This window comes from Carassius gibelio, chromosome A13 (assembly GCF_023724105.1).
Source record: "Carassius gibelio isolate Cgi1373 ecotype wild population from Czech Republic chromosome A13, carGib1.2-hapl.c, whole genome shotgun sequence".
Taxonomy (NCBI): domain Eukaryota; kingdom Metazoa; phylum Chordata; class Actinopteri; order Cypriniformes; family Cyprinidae; genus Carassius; species Carassius gibelio.
Genome location: NC_068383.1, coordinates 27,093,962 through 27,107,808, shown reverse-complemented (window position 1 = coordinate 27,107,808; position 13,847 = coordinate 27,093,962). Strand labels below are relative to the sequence as shown.

The 13,847-nt window shown below is 43.5% G+C and overlaps 1 pseudogene; it reads right to left on the bottom strand.

The window, feature by feature from the left end:
- Nucleotides 1-7,023: 7,023 nt before the first annotated feature.
- LOC128026630 (3-hydroxy-3-methylglutaryl-CoA lyase, cytoplasmic-like) overlaps nucleotides 7,024-13,847 on the bottom strand; it is a 46,266-nt pseudogene continuing 39,442 nt past the window's right edge.

The window sequence follows — 13,847 nt, the reverse complement described above, 5'->3', positions numbered from 1 at the left end:
CAGTGGTTTACGCACACTAGGGATTACCAGTCTGGCAGCACGGCGGCATCATTTTCATGATGTCATGAGCAATCCAGTTCTGTACTATAGATCAGTGCATGACTTCAGTAAAATGTTAGGTTTTTATGTGTAGTTAATAGATTACACTATTAACCATATGCAAGGTTACTTCCTGGTTTTAGATAGGCCAGCTAAGTCATTTCCGGTCAAATGTTTGTTTGTTTCTCTGAGATAGGTATAAACGGAGGTCGGAGCCAGCTCCAAATGGGCGGGTCAGCTCCAAATGGGTGGGACTTCAGCTCCAAGTGGGCTGTACAAACCTCCAGAGCCTTTTGATTGGTTTATTTAATGTCATGGGGTTAATGCACGCTGCGAATCCCCCCCCCCCCCCCCCCCCCCCAAAAAAAAAAAAAGACGACGTCAACTTCCCAAGGCTTTTCAGCGTCAAGAAAGAGGAGTTTGAAGGGGTAAGTTTAGACTTGTACAACGTATTACAAGTTGCGAAAAAGTGCAGTATCTTGGCGGTTGATGTTTTAGTTTTGACGTAGTTAAATCATGATTACAAGCTCATTGCATTCAAGTTTGAAAATGGGAGGACATTCATGTGCAATTTTTTACCTTCAAAACTCATATTTACGATTATTCCAAGAGCACGTTAAGACAGCATTAGCAGCACAGATAAATTACATCTTTATTGTGTCTGTTACCCTTTTGTGCTAAATATTTCTGCAATACATTTACGCTGCAGATTACGGACACTGAAGACTATAAGCAGGTAGGCTATTGTTACTAACGTTACGTAAAATATGCAGACCTATGTATTATTACTGCACTGATATTTAAGCGATCAATAACTATTAATAGATTTAGTACAGTGTTCTATAATAGTTAAAACTCCTAACTGATAATGCTTGACTTTAACAAAGCTGGTCATTGTTTCAAAACAATTTTAAAATGTTATCTATTTTTACGTGTAACGTTAATCCAAATAATGTAATGCAATTGAAACATTTGGTTTAATTACCAAATTCATTTTTCAATTTAATAATCATAACAGAGTGGATATATGAGGATAACTGCAGTGTCCACTACCATGCATTACATATCAACAGGTGTAGAATTAATTTTGTCATTGTAGGAAACACAAAGAAACAAAAACATTATGTGTAAACTTTGTGTTACAGAAAGTTCAAGTCTGGGTGGCCAAAAGTTATATTTCAGTGACCTGGTTACTGTCTCTCTCTGCAAACCCAAAGGATCACTTTCCTGGAAACTTTTTTTTGTTCTTTCTATGCATCAAGATGTGTAATTTAGTTTTTCTGAAGATTTTTGACTAATGTGTGTGTATGTGGGTCTTTGTGTGGATAAATTATGTTCATACTTTAAAGGTGGACATTTGCAACAGCGCTTGTCCCTAAAATTGCTCCAGGGGTATGGTCAGAGACTGTCCTAAAGGACAAATGTTGGAATGTAAATGACATTACATTCTGTGGACGTCTTACATAAATGTGCATTGTACTTTAGTTAATGTTAACTTGTCAACAGTGAATTATTTTACGATGTCATTGGACTGAATGTTTAGTGACTAATGACACTTCATTCCAGTAAAAATATAATCCATAGCATTGGAGTGAAAGCAGCAGCAAAGTGTTCCAATGCTGATAAAATTCAAGCAGGTTAAAACCTCAGGTTCCTTAAATATCTGTTCTACAGGACTTTTTGGGGTTGGTCAGATTTTGTTATGGTTTTGAAGTCTGATGCTCACCAGCCCTTCATTTATTTGTTCAGAAATGCAGTAGAAACATTCATATTGTAAATTGTAATAATATTTTACAATAACTCTTTTCTATTTGAGGCAGCAGCGGATCTGCCCCAATCATCATTAACGGGACCACAGTGGAGAGAGTGAGCATCTTCAATACCTTCAAATGCCCTGCAAAGAGTAGCTGAGCACATGTCCAGAACATCTCTCCCCTCTCTGCAAGACATCCAAACCAGGAGATGTAAATCTAGGGCTGTTAAGATCCTTAAAGACCCCACCAACCCATCTGCTACAGTCAGGCAGACCCTTCTGCAGTCTGATGGCAAAGATGGAGAGGCTCAGGAGGAGTTTCTTCCCTCATGTTATCAGACTACTAAACATGGACATTAAACACACTGAACTTTATAGACTGGTTGTTTAGGGCTACCCAATAACTCTCTGCACACTGCGCTTTTTTGACAACCTAACTAGGTATTTCATCCTCACTGCACATTGTGTACATCTCTGCACATTATCTGTGTAGCAGTTTCTGTGTAGCACCTCTACAAATCATCTGTGTAGTAATACAGTATATTGTGAATATTTCATTATTTGTATTTAATTATCTCCAAAAAAAAAAAAAAAACGTATTTTTTTCCTGTTGTTTCATTATTTGTATTTAATTTTCTCTTATTTTTTTTTTGCACAGTCTAAAAAGAGTATGCCAGACCTACATTTCACTGCTTTTTGCATGTCATATAACAAATAAAACTTGATTTTTTAATGGTTTGGAGCGTTACCTGTGATTGAGTTGGTGATAAAAAGGAGATGGGGAAATGAGTGTCTTAAATTGGACTTTGGTACCAATAATATTTTCCTCTTAAGTCTTGGAATGTTTTTTTTTATTATTATTATTAATTCTTGTATTACTATTTAGATTTGTTTTCTTTTTTTAAATTAAATGTTTATTTGTAAAATGTACTTCCACGTGTGGCCTTTTGTAATGTTGTTTCACCTAGAGCCAAGGGGGTTGTAACAATCTAAACAATATAATTCTCCCTCAGATTTCAAACTTGCATTAAAGAAAAACATTCACATACAGTAAACATTTTATTGCTCTAAATTACTCATTCATTTTCTTGATACTGATATAATTATAAAATTAATATAATTTAATATACTTGTATGTTTGCAGTTGTCACAAAATTATATAACCTCTTGTTAATAAAATTTAAACTACAATGAAGAACAATAAATCTGTTTTTCATTAGTATCGCTTCTTTATGCCATCCTCATTCGCGCGCACCCCGGCAAAGACGCAATGTGAAATTTCCGCTTAAACCCCGCCCATTTGTAAAATCCCGCCCACTAGCGGCAAAAGTCCCTCCCACTTGGAGCTCTCCGTGAAGTCCAGCCCACTTGCAGCAAAAGCTCCTCCCACTTGGAGGTCTCCGGGCTGCAGCGATACCTACTTGGTTTCTCTACATAATCCATTCACAATTTGGAGAAAAGTTTTGTTTGTCTAAGATAAACAAACATTTACGTATACCGTTTCAGGAATGACAAACACGAATGGCGAATGGCGCGAGTCATTGCTATGATTGACAGTGGCAACGGAATGAGTCATCTGATGAGCCAATGTTAAAATAGAGCTGTGGTTTAGTGATTCAGACTTACAAAACTACAGCAGCAAGTCTGTTTTGGATAAAACTTAAATGATGTAGTCATTACATTAAATCTAAACATTTAAAACATTATTTATTTGTTATAACTTATTTAATTTAACCATATAGGCTAGGTATTTAAATGATTGGCAGCAGCAGCCAATGAGTTCATCTACTATCTCGTGGTTATAACGCTAATTTTATTTTCATCCTTAAAAAGTCTTTATTTTTCGCCATGACACGTTTTTGGCACATTTCTTCATGTCGTCTTCATGAATTAGAAAGTGAACCTTTAATAATGTAAATTTTACTGCACAATGTCGAGAAATAATAAATGTTTTAAAATTGTTTTAAAAATGTGTTCAGGACTATGAAGGTAAGAGACTGATTATCGAAAATACCATTACGAGATTAGCCTAACTACCTAAACAGTTAAAATAGTGTTTATTTGTCAGTATTTAAATGTACAGTTTTGTGTCAGGGTACTTGGGATTACCAGACTCTGCATATAAAATGATGTTCTTTAATTAACATGGAACTGTATGTTATTTCCGCTATCATTATTTACGGTGTTGCAGTTGTTTTGTTTCTAAGTTTCTGGTAAGAATGAGGCAGGAGAGGTTTCTGTGCGAGTCTCTACCTATATAGCCTATGAGCTTCACCAGAAGATTACGAGCTGGCTTCTAGAGTGGGTCATATATTATCTTTCGAGGTTTTTGTTTCCTGTGCTCCTTTTTATCCATCTTTCGTGAAAAATGGAGCTGCGTTGGAGTGTTCATATTTTGTGTGCTGTCATCATATCGCTACACCATACAATTTGCAGAAAGAGAAATGTCACTGGGTGACTAATCCGGGCGGAACTGTAGTGTGGGAAATATTTCCGCCCGGACCAATTTAAGTGAAACATAAGTTCTGTTCCGGTTGGCCCAAGGTGGGGAAATTATCCAAAATACATGTCAGGTGTGGGAAGAGGACGTGTTGGATACCGATTGGAGGATCGGGAAGGATGCAGTGATATAAAAGGGGCTGGTTTATGAACAGGAGTAGTTCTTTTTGTTCTGCTGTTGTTCCACGGGATACGGAAGTGGCTGGTGTGGCGTGGCGTGGATGTTGCGATTTACGGGCTGCAACGGAGAATCCAAGGAAAATGGATATTGGAAGTGCGGAGGAAGTTAAGTGATCGATCTTTTATATGTTGTGTTTACCTCTTATTGTGGATTGAGTTGAAGGAGCGATCCTACGTTTGGAAGGCCCCTGAGTGAAGGAGATCATTGAATTCGTGTTGGGAGAGGACAACACTGTGCACTGGTGGGTGAAGACTTTACGAACATTTCTTGTATATTGTGGAGAGTGAATGACGGATGTGGAGGGAGACTAACCGCCTTTAAGAAAGGATTCCGACTGCATATCTCTCCGTAGCAGTGGAAAATCCCCCTCCCTCTTGTGTTGATCTGATAATCCTCAGTGCTTGTGTGTTTACTCAGTGTTGATAGTAGTGCCTTGCGTTGGAGATCGCTGGGAAAGACGGAGAGACTCCGGTGTACGATATATCTGCCTGCTGTGGTCTGCCCTCCTGCCTTTGTCCATCTGACCCGCCCTGTCAGGACTCTGAGCCCGAAACGGGAATACACCACCGATCTTCTTTCACTGAGTGTGTGGAGTGTGGTGAGTGCTGCTATATTGAAGTGTACACACGAGAAGAATTGTAGTGCCTTTGTGGTGTGTGGTGTTTGTCCGTGGTTGTGTCCCTGGTCGTAGGAAGAGGCCTGACGGAGAGGAGTAGTGTATTGGTGGCAACCACAGTCTTTACCTTAAGTAAGCTGGAGCTCGGACGTGTTGGAGGCGCCTCTGGAGGAGGTTGGATGTCGTTGCCCACGCAGCAATCCCTGTAAGCTTTTAAATCAAAGCCTTATCCTTTTTTTTTATCCATGTGACGTTGTGTCCTTGGCCCTGTCGGCAACCACCGGCCTTGTGCGTGTCGTCTGTGCTGTTTATTTGACGAGGGAAGCGAAGGACAACAGCCGATCCTCCCCCGTGTGCCCCCTTGTCAAGCTGGGCGGGAAGCCCAGTATTGTTTGCAGTTTCATCTGTAAGGCCCACCAGCCGTCAGTCATCGACTAAACCCGTATCTGCTTGGAATACAGACCTCTGAATATCTTCAGTGGTGAGTAGCGCATTAACAGCCCAGCCCTGTGAATACCCACCTGTGTATGGAACACTGTACTTACATTGAGAGCTAGAACCCCTGCACGCTAACAGCTCAGCCCTGTGAATACTTACCTGTGTATTGAACACTGTACTTACCTGAGAGCTAGAACCCCTGCACGCTAACAGCTCAGCCCTGTGAATACCCACCTGTGTATGGAACCCTGTACTTACATTGAGAGTTAGAACCCCTGCACGCTAACAGCTCAGCCCTGTGAATACTTACCTGTGTATTGAACGCTGTACATACCTGAGAGCTAGAACCTCTGCACATTGACAGCCCAGCCCTGTGAATACTTACCTGTGTATTGAACGCTGTACTTACCTGAGAGCTAGAACCTCTGCACATTAACAGCCCAGCCCTGTGAATATCCACCTGTGTATCGAACACTGTACTTCCCTGAGAGCTAGAACCTCTGCACGCCAACAGCCCAGCCCTGTGAATACTTACCTGTGTATTGAACGCTGTACTTACCTAAGAGCAAGAACCTCTTCACATTAACAAGCCCAGCCCTGTGAATACCCACCTGTGTATTGAACACTGTACTTACTTGAGAGCTAGAACCCCTGCACGTCAACTGCCTAGCTCTTGCTTTAAACTTACTTGGAGTGGAGTCGGCGGGAAATTAAGGGCTGAAGTGGAGTGTTGTCGAGGAAGGGCTGAAGAGGAGTGTTCTTGAGACTGGAATCCGTATTTGTGGATAAAGAATAGTTCGAGTCCTCATTAGTTTTAAAGTTTCCTTACCCCTTTCCCCAAACTTTTAAACAAATAAAATTGTTACATTTTAATCTTGGTTGTCCGTCCATTCATTGGGGTGTTGTGGGACCTCCTCGAGGTGGAAGTTAGAGGGAGGAGTGAGACCCGTTGAATTGGTGGTCCGCTCCGGCCTGTGACAGAAAGCTGAAAAGGTTTTGAGGTTAATGTGTTACAATTAATACGCGACACATATTTGAGAATCTAGATATTTCCTAATATAGTTGAATATAGTTAACATAGTTGGAAATTTTTGTAAAAAATAAATAAACATAATCCTATATCAGTTATACTGTGCTACCACCCCTCATCTCCCAATAGTTTGTTTTATATGGCTAATTTTTCATTTAAAAAAATAAAATCAAAATTAGTTATGTGACAAACCCCAAACACACAACCCACCCCCAACGGAAAAAAAAAAAAAAAAACTGACCACACCATCCCCTCTAATTTTTTTTTTTTTTTTACAATTTGACCAGTGGTTATAGGCACAGTATATTGTAGCTATTATTCATTTGAATACTGCATCAACAGTTCTTAAAATGGCAAACAAAGTAACAGCATTCAGCAGAGGCCAAAAGTCTGAAAGCATTTTTATGAGGTTTGCAGTACATTAGTTGAATGTGGTTTTAGACTTTTGGACCATATTGTATGTATTTTCACTTAGAATGAATCGGCTGTATGGCTTTAGTAGTTTGGCTGACCTTGGAGTTAATCTTACGATTTAAGGCTCAGCAGATTAATTCTCCTGCTTCCATCACTTTCAAAAGGTCCACCCCTGCATCACAGACACAAACAGCCAGAGTCACCAGTCACAACAGACAACAGGGGGCACAACAGCAAAAGAAACTGCAAGTCTGAGGATTAAGAAGAGGAGGCAGTTAAAGGATGTGAATATAGAAAAAAAAAATTGTTAGAAACTGCAGTACATAATTACTGCAAATGTACTGCCACCAGAATATCAGATATATTTGGACTAGTTTCCACATATTTACCCAAATAATACCCTAGAGACACCCTTTTACAAACCCATGTAAATGTTGTGCATATACTAAAACAAACATTGTCCTTGAGACAATGGGAAAAACTGATTAATGGAAAAACTGGGATTGTAGTCGAAGTGTATGTACAAACATATACAGTTGCCTCAAAAAGTATTTGGATGCAAAAGTCAAACAAAACTGTGTTCATGTATTTGCATGATGTAAAAAAAAATATCTGAGTGGCATTTACTTTAAATATTTCATGCAAAATATTTCATAAAGAAATGGTTAGGAATAAAATAATAAATTAGACATGTTTTCTGATAGTAGAAATAAATTAACATTCTGAATTCCCATGTGAGGGGAACTGCACTTTCACAAATCTGTGAAAATTGTGAAGGGATTTTTTTTACAAGTGTTTTATCTGTATTTATAATTTAAAACTGCTTTGTTTTTTTATTTGTTTTTTTTTAATTAACAGAAATGTCTGTAAAATTAATGGTTAATGTCCTTGGTTAAAAATTGATTGTAAAATTAATGGTTAATGCAGAAAAAGTTTTGAGAGAAGTTGATTTTCTGCATCAAATGACATTCAGACATTTATGGTGTATCTTAAGTGCCCAGTAGTGTCATTGTTTATTCACATGAATTCTTAGTGATAAACATTGAAAACCGAGACTTACGGTTCCAAGACCATGTAACATATATAAAACATCCTCAGAAGAAGCATTGCCAGATGCTCCCTTGCCATTCGGGCATCCTCCGAGGCCTGCAACCAAGGAGTCGACCACAGAAACCCCCATCTGCCACACACAAATGAACAAGACCGGTGAGAACCAACCCATGAGACCTAGGGGGTGTTCAATCTGAAAACAATGGCTGTCATTATCTCAAGGTATTTACATGATACTCTTTTTCCAGGACATATATACGGAACATCTGGTACGTTATGGAGCACATGCACCTTCTGTTGGACTACATATTTCTCGGAAGTCCCATTTAAACAGGCATTATCTGAAGCCGAATATGATGCTACAGTAATTCTAGTCTGGATGTTAATCACTTATTAAGGAAAACGTGAGGGTAAATCAGGAGATTTATTTTAATGTAATAAATGTGTTCTTTCAAGGTTGAATGTGAGCAAGGGATAACACGAAATGGGAAAAAAAACAATCATAAATGACCTTTGGTGGGCAGCACTCCCTTTTCTAAAACCAGACTTCCTTATGTGAAATATACTTGGTTTTGGCAAAAAGGAGAACCGTTTGAACCCAAAGCAACATAATAATTCAGTGTTAATCACACTGCGGCACTATGGTTTAACCTTGAGTACAATGCCTCAGTCTTCAGTTGTCCTGAATAAATACAGCACACACAAATGCAAAAATAATCACCTGTAAATGTGTCTACTGTCTCCATGAACTTTCACAGCGGCAGTTTGGATTGCACAATGTTCATAATCAGAGTAATTGTAGAATTTCAACAGGGTATGGAAAAAAGGCATTTTTTTACAGTGGACCACAAGTGTCTGGCCTCCATAAGAGAATTAATGATGCATTCTGGGCCAGTCTTGCATGTCTTTGCTTTTGTTGGAGCGCTAAACCAAATACCCAGAAGTTGTTGTTTAGCAAAGAATTAGACGCAGTCCTGTTACCGAACTCAAATGGACCTCAACAAACTCTGTCAAGCTGCTTTTATGGTTTTATGAGTTTATGAAACGTCGCAGTTACGTATTTAACCCTTATTCCCTGAAGGAGGGAACGGAGACGTTACGTCAGAAAGAGACTGAAGAATGGGATCACGCCCGAGAGCCCAGTCACCTTCGAGTGGTTGCAAAACGAGCCAATGGTACGTCGAGTACCTTGGTCTGCAGGGTGGAAGTTTCAACGACCAAGTTGGCAAGGGGCTTGCCAAGGGAAAGACACTTGCTGCGAAGAGACTTAATGTGGACATACACACATGGGATTGCCCTGAAAGGGGAATCATAAGACATGGAGGCACCTAGTCCCACACAGGGCTGACCGAAGGGGCATGCACACAAGTGCTGGACATCAACAGTGCTGGAAGAACCCAGGGTTCTGAACTGAGGAACTCACCTGAGGGGAATAGCGCATGCATCCAGTCCGCAGAGTGGAATAGCGCAGCAAGTGGATTGACACTGAGCAGGTCCTTACTGGCCCAAAGGAGTGAGTACCCAGGAGGACACGGTGTCGCCCAGCCCGCAGCTCTACAGATGTCTGTTAGCGAGGCGCCATGCGCCAGCACCCAGGAGGAAGCTACACTCCTAGTTGAGTGAGGGCTCACTACTAGAGGGGGCATGGCATGTCTTGAGCCTGATAAGCCAGGACAATAGCATCCACTATCCAGTGTGATAACCTCTGCTTGGAGACAGCCTTCCCTTCTGCTGGACTCCGTAACAGACAAAGAGCTGGTCTTAGGTCCTAAGGCACTGAGTTCTGTCTACGTAAGTGCGGAGCACACGTACTGGACGGAGCAGCGCCAGGGCTGGGTCTGCCTACTCCAGAGTCAACGCTTGCAAGCTCACCACCTAATCCCTAAAAGGAGTGGTGGGAACTTTGGGCACGTACCCAGGCCGGGTTCTCAAGATAACGTGAGAGTTGGCCTGCCTGAATTCCAGGCAAGCTTCATCAACTGAAAATGCCTGCAGGTGCCAAAGCCGTCAGGAGGGCAGTTTTCAAAGATATAAACTTTAGCTCTACTGAGAGTAAGGTTTCGAAGGGAGCCCTCTGCAGTGCAGATAGAACCACAGCGAGGTCCCAAGAGGGAACTTGCTGAGGGCGAGGTGGATTGAGCCTCCTTGCTCCTTTCAGGAACCTGATGATCAGATCGTGCTTCCCAAGAGACTTACCTTCAACAGGGACATGGTGAGCTGAATTGGCGGCAACATAGACCTTGAGGGGTGGAAGGAGACAGCCTTCGTTCCAACTCCTCCTGAAGAAAGGAAAGCACTGACCCGATCTGGCATTTCCAGGGGTCCTCACGCCGTGAAGAACACCAAGTGACAAAGAGGTTCCACTTCAAAGCATAGATGTGTCTGGTGGACACGGCTCTAGCTGAAATGATGGTAGCTACCACCTGCAGTGGCAAAGTACCTAACATTCCATGAACTTTCCGAGCCAATTGACATGCCACTGAAGTCGGGGACCCATCCAGGAGCCTGATGCAGCATGCCCATTACACATGGCACTCCAGCATGTGGCAGAGGCATCTGTTGACACAACAACATGTCTGGACACAGGTTCTAGGGGCATGCCAGACCTTAGAAATGAGATGTCCAACCACAGGGTGAAGGTTCAGAGGCATGCTGGAGTGACAGTCACTTGGAGTGTGCCCAGTTGTCATGAAGGCAGTGCTGAAGTGGTCTCATATGGAGTAACCGGAGCGGTATGACTGCCGCCACGGATGCCATATGCCCCAGGAGCCTCTGAAACAGTTTCTGTGGAACCGCTCTCTTACCTCTGAATTGTCTCAGGCAAAGGATTCTCCCCCGGCCCGCCTCCGGGGGAAGAAGTGGTCCTGCTACCATCTCCTGATGAGCTGACGTCTCCAATTCCGGGTTGCCCATCTCAAGAATGGCCTGACATTAAGCAGGTTTGGGGCAGAGATGGGATATGCTGCCCCTTCTGCGGCTGTCTCCTCGCTGCGGCCAGGGTGAAGGCTGCTGCTGTGGCCGAGCAGGAGTGGAGGAGGCCACGGGGGGCGCCCTTGGTGACGAGCAGGCTGAGGCAATGCGCCGGGGGGATGTGTCTGATGGCCTCAGACTGCTTCTGAGTGGCAAAGAACTGCTGGGCAAAGCTCTCTACCACGTCACCGAAGAGGCCATCCTTTGGATACTGAGGAGTTGAAGATCTGAGCACGATCAGACTCCATCATGTCTGCCAGGTTTAGCCATAGGTGCCGCTCCTGGACCACCAAAGTGGACCCAAGGAGCGCGCAGTGACCCACCTGACCCAAGGAGTGCGCAGTGACCTTCGTCGCCCGGAGAGCAAGGTCGGTAGCAGTGCGTGCCTCCTGTAAAACCCCCAGGTCAGCACGGGGCGTGCAGCTGCTTGAGCAGCTTGGCCTAGTAAACTTGAAGGGAGACCATGGTGTGCAGGGCAGAAGCAGCCTTGGCCCGCAGATCTGTATGCCTTGGCCACAAGTGTGGATGAGAACTTACAGGCCTTGGAGGGCAGCTTGGGACCACCACCCCAAGGAGAAGTGCTCTGTGGACAAAGTTGCATCACAACTGTACGCTCAATTGGGGGAATCCCAGCATATCCCTTGGCCACTCTGCCATTGAGGGCAGTGAAGGCAGAAGAAGTACCAGAACGATTTTGGGCAGTTAAAGGTGCCTTCCATGAACTGGTTACTTCCTGGTGCACTTCCGGGAAGAAAGGAACCAGAGTGGGGTGCTGGCGGTCAGCATGAGCAGCCCCCAGGAACCAATCATCCAGCCTCGAGTGCTCGGGACAGGGTGGAGGATTCCACTCAAGCCCAGTGCTCTCCGCTGCCCGGGAAAGCACGGCCGTCTGTTTGGGATTGGACTTGGAAAATGCTGGCACTCCAGAGGGAGGCAACACAGCTGAATCCTCATATTCCCGAGGACTCATGCTCGCCTTGTAATGCGGCGATCGACATACGGTCCTCCTCCCGAACCCCGAATGAGATGTCAGGAGCCTGAGAGGGTCCAGCAAACTCTTCCGGAAACTCAACTGGCTGCGGCGTTTGTGAGGGGGGTGTGGCCAGTGGAGGTTGGCTCGTCGGGGATGCCAACATGGTAACCCTCAGATCACCCTGGCCACCAGCCGAAGTAACCCTCTTATGAGAAGAGGAGCTAGAACGGAGTGTGTCAGAGGGGACTCTATACCTCTTAAGGTAATCAAGTCTCGATCTTAACGCCGAGATGGTAATGTCCCCACAATGAGAAGATGAGTCATCAACAAAAGCAGTCGCAGCGTGCTGAAAGCCCAGACATGTGACACAGCGATGGTGGCCGTCACGAGGAGTGATATATCGACCACAACCAGAATCACACGGGCGAAATGACATCTTTAAAAAGACACAATCTCAGCCCGTTCTATCTTAGCTCAAAGGAAATAGCTCTTTTATGTGCTGAAGCGCTCAGGGGAATGTGGGAGCTGACGCAGGAAACCCAGACAAACCGCTGAATCCCGCCGTCACACCAGCACCAGTTGATTTGTTTGTAACACTCTGGTGAAGCAGCAAACGATGTGCTCGGCTCCAAAGTGAAAGCTTGAATATGAGTTGCTCGCGAGTTGCTCCTTATATACCCACTTTGCAGGGCGGAGCTCATGATGCAAATTCTGCAGACCAATGTAATCGGCGCACCATTGGCTAGTTCTGTAACCACTCGAAGGTGATTGGGCTCTCGGGCGAGATCCCATTTGTCAGTCTTTTTCTGACATAACGTAGAACGTGACAGAATCAGAATCAGAATTAGAATGAGCTTTATTGCCAGGTATGTTTACACATACGAGGAATTTGTTTTTGTGACAGAAGCTCCACAGTACAACTGAATGACAGCGACAGAACATAAAACACATAATAAAAGAATAAAAAATACAAATAAGTAGATAGTGAATGACAATATACAAATTGACAATTGTAGGCAGGTATATTACAAAATGCAGTTATGTATGTAAATGTGTATTATGTGCAAAAATTAAATGTATACTAAGTATGTGTGTTAGATAAATAAGTGTATGTGTATATAAATATAAAGTGTAGTGTGTTCACAGTTATTATCAGCTGTTCATAAGATGGATTGCCTGGGGGAAGAAACTGGTCCTGTGTCTGGTCGTTCTAGTGCTCAGTGCTCTGTAGCGTCGACCAGATGGCAACAGTTCAAAGAGGGAGTGTGCTGGATGTGAGGGGTCCAGAGTGATTTTGACAGCCCTTTTTCTCACTCTGGATATGTACAGTTCTTGAATAGAAGGGAGGGTTGTACCGATGATTCGCTCAGCAGTCCGGACTACCCTCTGTAGTCTTCTGAGGTCAGATTTAGAAGCTGAGCTGAACCAGACAGTTACTGAAGTGCAGAGGATGGATTCAATGATGGTGGAGTAGAACTGTTTCAGCAGGAAGTACAACCTCTGCTGGGCCTTTTTCACAATGGAGTCAATGTGAATGTCCCACTTCAGGTCCTGAGAGATAGTGGTGCCCAGGAACCTGAATGACTCCACTGCAGTCACAGTGCTGTTCATGATGGTGAGTGGGGGGAGTGCAGGGGGGTTTCTCCTGAAGTCCACGATCATCTCCACTGTTTTGAGCGTGTTAAGCTCCAGGTTGTTGAGAGTGCACCAGACAGCCAGCTCTTTTACCTCCTGTCTGTAAGCAGACTCGTCACCATCCTGAATGAGGCCGATGAGTGTGATGTCGTCTGCAAACTTCAGGAGCTTGACAGAGGGGTCCTTAGATGTGCAATCATTAGTGTACAGGGAGAAGAGCAGTGGGGAGAGAACGCAGCCCTGGGGAGC